Source organism: Nicotiana tabacum, chromosome 23 (assembly GCF_000715075.1).
Source record: "Nicotiana tabacum cultivar K326 chromosome 23, ASM71507v2, whole genome shotgun sequence".
Taxonomy (NCBI): Eukaryota; Viridiplantae; Streptophyta; class Magnoliopsida; order Solanales; family Solanaceae; genus Nicotiana; species Nicotiana tabacum.
The window spans coordinates 49542544-49552146 of record NC_134102.1 but is presented as its reverse complement, the minus strand read 5'-3'; the positions used below and the strand labels follow the sequence as shown (position 1 = coordinate 49552146).

The window sequence follows — 9603 nt, the reverse complement described above, 5'->3', positions numbered from 1 at the left end:
AAAAAACGGGAAAACATCTCCTAAAAAGAATAAATCTCCTTCATATACCTTATCATTTTCATCGAAGAGAAGTTTTGCACTTTTATAAATTGAAGATCCTTCTCATAATAAAAAATAACAATATCCACAATGTAGTCATTAAAGAATCTTGTTTAGGGGAGATTTTTCTCTCAATAGTTTTTTTATTTTTATACTAGTTTTTATATGTAGGTCAATTAACCAAACCCCATTATACTGTCCTATTCTTTAGTATATTTTCTTTCTTGTCCGATTTATCGTCCACCAGCTTTGCATTGTTAGCTTTCGCATGCGCCATGTTATTTTGATACCAACAAGTTGTATCAGAGCCAATGGTTGAACGAGATTGAATAGGCTCATGGCGGGTTCTTTTCTAGTCGCAATCCATTTGACGATAATGAAGATTTATCCAAAAAAAAGTTTGAACGTGATGCTACATGTGGAGATAAATTACAATCATAAATATCCAAAATCCGTACTGCTGCATCTTTATAGAAATAATAATCATTTTAACCCATATTTGGGCCACTTTTAACCAATTCCAGTTTTAACCCATATCCACTTGAACGCATGAGCTCCAATGCCAGTTTTAACTCATGCTTATTTTTAACGCAAGAGCTCCTTTTAATCCATTCTTGAGCATATTTCAATCAATACCAAAATTTTCAACCTATACCTATTTCATGGCAAGCAGTAGTAATGAAGATTATATGAATATGGTGGATCATGCTTTGTCAAGAAAATTCAGGCCAAGGGGAGAATTGTTAGGATTTTGTCCTGAATTTTTAATCTATTAGGACTCTCTTTCTTGAAGGAAGGAAAAACGACTCCTAAAAGGAATAAATCTCCTTTATATGCGGGGTAGTTGGCGAAGTGACCTGCTTTCAAACTTGAATTGGCCAAGTGACCTTCAAGTTTTAATTATTGTAGGATTGACCTTCATGCTTAATTAGTGCTTAAGTGAAAAAAAGTGGCAGACTTCAAGGATGGAAACCATGGCTTTCCATATGGGTTCCTACTCACAAAAGTCTTTGAACGATTCGAGGTCCCATTGGGGAGAGCAGCAGTGGAAACCCGTAAATAAATGTTCACAATGGCCACCTTGGAGGAATGCGAGTGTGTGGATAAAAAGGGTGTATAGGCAGCAGTTCCACAATCTCTCAACTTATCGATGCTCAGAATACTTCTTATGAGGAAATCAGGCGGTTGAAGGCCCTGAATGCTATTCTTGATTCTAAGCTCAATTAAGCCAGCAAAGAACCGGGTTCCAGCAATGCTTAGGGAGTAGAAGTTGCCCGCTCGAAGGCTGAGAATACAGAGTTGAGAAAATAGGTGGAGAACCTGAAAGAACAGCTGATCAACGATTAAAGGGTTGCTAATGCTCGTGTTGATAGTCTTCTCAAGGCCCTTGCCCCCTCGTCCTTCCTTTCCTCATCCAGTGTCCCCCAACATGTCCCTTTGTCAGCCCCTGCTTAATCTTACAGTGTCTTTTTGTTATCCGCCCCTTGTGATATTGGTATTCTAGTTGTGTTTGACTTGTATATGTTTTGTAATGATTGGTACTTCTACAATGGCTCTTTTTCTTTCAATTAATGAGCATCATCGTTCTTTTAAATGCATGTTATACTCTTGTGTTCTATTTTTAGCTATATTGTGTGTGCACAAGTGTCATGAGTTAACTTTGTTGAACTTTCTTTTTAGTTATGGTACTTTGAGTTTGATGATTTGCCAAACAGTCTTAAGGAACCAGTTGTGATCAGCTCTTTAGGTTTGGTTCTTATGGGGAAGATGGCTGATTCGTAGGGGGGACAATATGGAGATCTGGTTCTCAGGGGGAATATTAATTCTAAGTTTGTCATCATCAAAAAGGAGGGAATTGATAAGTTATGTATCTTTTATTTTGATGATTAATTTCCTTCGGATTGAGCCGACATCAGGGGTGATCTCCTAGTTCCTACGGGGTGTAGATGATAGGGTCGATCCATGGATTTTCTTTCCTTTTCATTTACGAAGCCAAGAGCCACTCATCTGAGCTAGCGGATTCGAATTCTGCTATGCTGGTGCGCAAAGAAAGCACGCAACGACTACATAAATCTTTGGTCTACCTATCATTGTCCATGTTGGGCTTACTCCGTTAGGCAAGAGGACAACTTCATAAGAGAACCAGATAGGGAACCTGATACAATTGGTTCATCCACGTTCAGAGTAACAAGTCAAATGTTTGCCACAAGTCTGAATGAAATCAGATAAGGAAACAGTAGAAGGAACATATAGAGATCAGTTCCTCCGCTCACAGTACAAGTGAACTCTAACAGTTGTTAAAGCTGCTGCACTACACATGCAACAATACAGCAGTACCGTTGAAGCGTGTTGTGTAGCGGACACTCTCTTGCGTCATCTTTGATGACCTCACTTATATATTACCAACATGAGGCAAGGGATTCAACACACTTGCAAAACCTAAATATTGATTACTCTCAAGTGTGCAGCCGCATTCATTCTCCCAAAGTCATTGAAAAACAAAACAGTAATATAACAAAGGACCAGATCCCAGCATCGAATCCAGTGCTTCCAAAAGAACCAGGTCCGCTATAGAGGCAATGGATCTTCTCTCAATCCTTGGTAGCAAGACCTTGTTCACCAACTCAAAAAATAGTTAGTATTCTGGCAGCAATGCTTTCTTGTGCACTCGTTCCCCTGTTTGAACAGCTTGAGGTTTAAGAATCAACTTCCTAAACTGCGGGGAACAGGTTCCCTCCACATTTGAGAGCCCTTCAGTAGGCATCCCAAGACCCCGAGCACAGCCTCATCCATCACGAAATCTACCCCATTGATCTTCAAACAGATTGTGTCACCCTCCACTGTAAACAAGTTAGCATAAAAATTGCGAACCTTCTCCTCATAAACTTTTGGACTCTGAATAGTAAAGAGATGAGTCCACTTCTGGAAGTCGCAGATTTCTACCAACTGCCTCATTCCATACGGATCAAGAATCTCAGTGTCGAACACTCTTCCCCACAGTACCTTTTGCTCTTTCAAATTGGCTTTCCTTTCAAACTCAGACAGTTCTACTCTTGCCCTCTTTGAGGAACCAGGTTCCTCAACACTACCTGCCATCTTTTTAAGGGGATTCTTCTTCTCAACATGTTTCTCCTTCTCAACAGATTTCTCCTTCTCAACTCCCTCGTCACCACCAACTTCAGCATCTTTTGCAAATAGGACCTTCTTTTATTTCACAGACAAAGCTTTCTTAGATGATTTCTATCATAACCCAAAACTAACCCCTGTCGTGATGGCGCATATCGTGGAACTACGCAAGCCGACTCATTTCCAAACAAAATGATATTTTCATTTCAAAGATAATTTCAAGGTTATTTAACATAAAACCTCCATTTAAAGAGTTCAAATCAAAGAAAAACAGAAGTGCGGAAAAGAAAAGCCCGAAATCAGGGTGTCACTAGTCATGAGCATATACTACAATCTATCTAACAATATCAAGGCTAACTCAGCTTGGAAAATAGCTAAATACAACTAAAGGAAGATAAGAGGGAGAAGAGCAGGGGCTGCGATCGCCAAACAACTACCTTGCTATCTCCAAGAAAATCTACAACCAGAACACTCAATAACCGCTACCGTGTCCAGCTATACCTGAATCTGCACACAAGGTGCAGGGAGTAACGTGAGTATGCCAACTCAGTAAGTAACAACAATAAATAAAGACTGAGCAGTAGTGACAAGCAATAAATCATATAACGTTCATATCAAAAAATCTCAGTAAAATACCACATGCTTTTAAAATCAGGATTTGAATCAAACATCTCGTTTAAACCCAATTCCAGTAAAAATCATTTAAAGATATTTTTCCAACAGTTTTTCTAACGAAGGCTCAATGCAAAGGTGAGCAAAAATGATGAAATCATAAACAGCCCGTCGGGCAAAACATCACTCATATACAGCCCCTCGAGCAAACCTCACAGTCACTCATGCCACTCAGGCATGTCTCACAATCACTCTTGCCACTCGAGCATACCTCACAATCCCTCTTTCCACCCAGTCACTTAGCACTCGGCACTCGGCACTCACACTCAGTAGGTACCTGCGCTCACTGGGGGTGTGTACAGACTCCGGAGGGGCTCCTTTAGCCCTAGCGCTATAATCTGCATGGACAACTCACGTGCGATAATAATAAAGTATGCTGCAGGCGGGCAGCCCCGATCCACACTCATCCTAACAAATCAGGCCCTCGGCCTCACTCAGTCATAAAGTATGCTGCAGGCGGGCAGCCCCAATCCACACTCATCCTCACAAATCAGGCCCTCGGCCTCACTCAGTCAAAAAGTATGCTGCAGGCGGGCAGCCCCGATCCACACGCATCCTCACAAATCAGGCCTTCGCCCTTACTCAGTCATAAAGTATGCTGCAGGCGGGCAGCCCCTATTCACACTCATCCTCATAAATCAGGCCACTCGGGCATTTCAGTAAAACAGGGCATTCGGCTCAAAACATTTATATGCATCGAAATAGAGTCATAAAACTGAGTTATGCGGTAAACAAGTATAAACATGACTGAGTATAGATTTTCAATCAAAAACAGTGACAGGATGGTAAGAAACAGCCCCTAAGGGTCCAAATAGCATTGGCGCAAGGCCCAAACATAGCATTCAGCCCAATTAAAAAAAGATCTTTCTAAAACATATAAGTATCAATGGTTTCAACAAAGTATGCAACTTTACAGTTGCTACGGGGCGGACCAAGTCACAAATCCCCAACAGTGCATGCCCACACACCCGTCACCTAGCATGTGCGTCACTAAAAATAGTAGAATGATATAAAATCCGGAGTTTTATACCCTCAGGACTAGATTTACAATCGTTACTTACCTCAAACCGGTCAAATCTCTACCCCGCAATGCTCTTGCCTCTGGACTCTACCTCCAAATGCTCCAAATCTATTCACAATCAGTATAATACCATCAATATACGCTAATGGAATGAATTCCACAAGAAAAGCTTCAAAATTAGACCAAAACCCGAAATTAGCTCAAAAATCGCCTGTGGAGCCTACGTCTCGGAACTCGACAAAAGTTACAAAATCCGAAAGACCATTCAACCACGAGTCTAGCCATACCAATTTTACCAAAATTCGACCTCAACTCGACCCTCAAATCTACAAATCTTATTTCCAAATTTCTAAGTTCAAATCTCTGATTTACACCTCAAAATCATATAATCTAGTCGGATTATTCGATGATAATTCAATATTATGGAGTAGAAATGATCACAAGGGACTTACCTCAAGTTTTTCTTGAAAATATATCAAAAATCGCCTCTCCCCAAGCTCCAATTTGTCAAAAATGGCAAATGGGATGAAGTCCCTGTTTTTATAATTCTGCCCAGACATCCTCGATTCTGCCTCGACCTTGGCCCTCGATCTTGGCCTTCGATCGAGTTTCTCGATCCTGGTCCTCGGTCCTGCCCCTCGATCCTGGTTCTCGACCCTGGCCCTCGATTATGTCTTCGACCCGGCCTTCGACCGTGACCCTCGACCTTGGGCTCGATCATGCCTTCGATCGTGGCCCTCGACTCTGGGCATCTCCACATCAGTAGACTTTATCAACCTAGTAACAACATGTTCAACTCGATTTGGTGCTAGCAATTTGGCTTCCTTCTTCTTGTTTGATCCAACAGTAGTAGCATCAATACCAATTGTTTTTTCCTCAAGTGCATCAATCAGTGTAAGACCAGTAGCATCCAGTGCTACTAATTTAGAACTTTCAGCAGTTCCACGATTATCTCCAGCTAGTGCATCAGTCACTGTATTGTTAATTGTTGCCAAAGCTCTTGTAGCAGTGATATTAGCTTGGAGTTTATTTTTCCCAATAGTTGAGACATCAATCAACTTCACCTCATAGTCAGTTGGAGATTTAGTCGTGCCTATAGTTGCATCCTCATTTCCTGACGAAAGACGCATCTGCCCAGCCTGTGCATTAATTGTTTGATGCAAATCTTGTTCATGATGTTGCCCTATACCTGGCCCCTTAGCAACCCAGTTGATATAGGAAACAAAGCAGGTACCCTTTCCAGTTCCTGCCCCTTATTTTGCACAACAGTACATAGCAGCTACTGTAACTGGGACTGGAGCTGCTGCCCCTCACTTTGTTCAACTACAGCACTAGACTTCGATACTATAGCAAGAGCCGCTGTGACTGGAACATCGACAATAACATTAACACCTGTTTCTTTACTCAAATCATCACACACCTGCTGCCCAGATTTCTTATCAATTTCTGAACCATCTATAAGTTGTTGCCCAGCTCTCTTAGTATTCAAAATATCCCTTGCATCACCCTGCAATTTATCGATAACCTGATGCCATTCTTCACTGTATCATCATCAACATGAGTCTCTTGAATTGCCTTTCCTTTTAAACGCCAGCATTTATTTTTTTTATGACCTTGATGCTTACAATGGCAGCAATATGCAGGTAAATTATCGTAGCCAATTTCTTGTAATTCTTCCACAATCTTTCCAATTTTAACATCCAAGTATTGAAGCTTTACTTTATGTGGAATTTTTTCCAGCAAATCGACGATAACCTTCACTCTTGCAGTGCTTGGGCGTGATCTTATTTGAGTTGCCTTATCAATTGCAATAGGTTTTCTAACTGCTGCTGTAATAGACAGTAAAGCTATACGAGCAAATAATTTAGGTGACAAGTTCGGCAACGAAATCCAAACAGCAGCCTTAGAGGTTTCTTCCTTAGGATTATAACCAAAACTCCATGAAAAAGCTCTATATTGATACTCTTTTCCATTATGTTTAAAGTAATTCACAGCTCTTGCTAAATAACACACATAATCTTCATATTGATCACAACGAATTAAGAGTTGTCGTTGGGCCAATAAACCTACCAAGCAATTACCTTTGATGCCAATGATTTTTGGCAGAATATTTCTCTAAACCTGCAAAATTATTTCGTCATTGGACAATTTAATGATCACTGCTTGGTGTAATCCTTCCTCCTTTGCAAATTCTTCACATTCATCCATTGAGAACTAAATCGTAGGAACTCCATGAACAAGCTCAAAAGGTTTCAAACTAGTTCTTCTGGTCGTCAAATTCTTGGCTGATTGGGATTGACGACTAGGTTCCACATCAACTTTAGAAGCTTGAAATCTAATTTCCTCATTCAAATTGTTGAAAAAACTGACATTTTCATTTCGTCGAACGACATGTGTCTGCAACTCTGCAGTTTTTATATTTTGAATTATTGTGACGATTGGCTCATTGGAGTTATTGTTTAAGCATTATGGATCAATCTCCTGATGAAATGGAGTCGATTGGCATTGGTTTTGTCCATTTTGGAAATCTGTAGCTCCATGCTCGACCAACTGTTGATTAGCAGTGCTCAGCTGATCGGAGGTGTATTTTCTGGCATCAGTTTCGTTTGTAACTTTGAGGGTCGATGGTATTGGAGATGTAGAAGCATCCCCACGGTTTGGAATCAGTTTTTGTGACCCATAAACTAGAGGAGGAAATGTAGTTTTGTCCAGGCCTTGCGTTGCTACAGTTCGCAGAAACTATGGAATGTTTGAGGAGTGCGCCTAGCTGGGGTTTGTGCGCAATGTCGAGATGCATCTTTTGGGACTGGTCCGACGGCTTTTCACCACCGGACGATGGCACAATGGCCGTTACTGCGCTGCGTCGGCACTATTCACATATATCGTAGAATCGCATGAGAGAGATGCAACGTCAGCCCTTCGTAACCAAGGGGGAATTGGTTTTGTCTTCAAAATATTTGAATTTCCCTCTAATAAATTAAAATTTTCACATGAGTTGTTGAATAAACTTACAGTATATAGTCTACAACACTGGTGGTCTATAGATCCATTGTAAATATAAACCAATAGAATTTCGTTGTAAAACATTAAGAACGGTATATCAATCATAAATTGGACAAGCATATGGGTAGGCCCTCGATTATTAGTTGTTTGTTAGTGTAAAGTATTAATTTAGTTATACTAATTCTACAAATTGCAAACTTTGAATTGGATAAAATTGATAAGTATAACGTAATAATTATATCGGTATCAACCTAATCCTATAATTGGTTAACTCAACTTTTATTATATGGCCAATGACTATTATTACAACATAATGTTAGGGCAATGTATGCAATTTGAAGACTAATTACATATTATAATCGATCACAACATTACTTAATATCAACACATGTTGATATTACATCCCAATAATCAATATACAACATTCATATACTTAGAGGTATTACTTGTTGACAACACTTCACTAGACAAGACTCTTATACTTGGAGGTCTTGTTTCTTGAGTTGTTACATGTTCTAGAATGACCAACTCTTAATGGTATGAAATACACCACCAATTATAATAACTTTAGATGTTACATGATGATTAATAAGATGTTTAAACGTTATAAAATTAAAAAAACTAAGGTCGAACGTGGTGTAATCCTTATTTTAGTGAATTCTCGACCATTAGTTTACCCTAGACCACAACAAGAGTTGAGGACGCAACCTAAAGTTGACACTCGCTCATTAAGGAAGTCTATTAATTCATGATGAATGTACATGGTTAGGGTTGAGGGTTAGGGTTCAGGGTTGGGGTTAGGGTTCAGGGTTTATAGGCCATTAAAAAGTTTATCAGCGACTAGTGGTTGATGGAAGACAACTCGTGTTGTTCTGAAAAATTAAATATATCCATGTGGCCTATCACTAACCATATAATTTTTTGACTCGTTGATATTACCCATTTGAACTATTAAAATTTACTCATTTGACCGGCCATCTCAAAATAAAATTGATCACATTTCAACCATATATTTTTTTGACCCGTTAAAATTTACTCATTTGACCCATTTAAAATTACTCATTTGACCAGAAATCTCAAAAAGAAATTGATCATATTTCAACCCAATTTTTACTTCCAAAAAACAATACTCAAATAGTTGAAGGAAAATGAGTCAACGGCCAAGTGCATCCTTTCGGTCGAGAATGAATTGTCACTACATCATGGCTGCCAGTCAATTCACAGCTACAAATCCGCTGAATGCTGGTAGGTGATTCTCAAAATGTTCCAAACCTAAGGTAAGATAAATTTCACAGAATCGACTCTTTTTAATTTTAGGGATTCAATTTTAGTGATAAATTATTTTTTCCATTTCATTTGATAGGGTAAAAGATGTCAATTTTGAGAATGGAGCGATGATTCGCTAGATCCAAGGATTGCTGAATTTATCAGTAGTTTGAAGTGTGAAAATGATGCTCTTAAGCGTTAAAAAATTATTCTGCAGATAAAGGTGGCTGAACTTGAAAATATATTAGCAATGAATGTTCATGAGGAAGATGATGATGTTGGAGGGATTGAACTAGAGGGAAGGCACATTATATATTATGCATCCTCTAGTAGCCTGATGTAATGTTATATTTGATGAAGTTATTAGACGCGACTTTGAGTCTATAACGCAACCAAGTAGCTAGTTTATTGATGGACCCAGTGTCTATTACGCAACCAAGTAGCTAGTTTATTACTAGACATATTGTCTGTTACGC

General features: G+C 39.4%; 1 long non-coding RNA gene across 1 annotated transcript; it reads right to left on the bottom strand.

Moving 5' to 3' along the window:
• Positions 1-3412: 3412 nt before the first annotated feature.
• On the bottom strand, positions 3413-7784 carry LOC142177652 (uncharacterized). The gene is made up of 3 exons (XR_012706227.1): positions 5311-7784; positions 4899-4966; positions 3413-3672 (listed from the first exon to the last, which is right to left on the bottom strand). It is a non-coding gene; the product is annotated as an uncharacterized LOC142177652 (long non-coding RNA).
• Positions 7785-9603: the final 1819 nt, after the last annotated feature.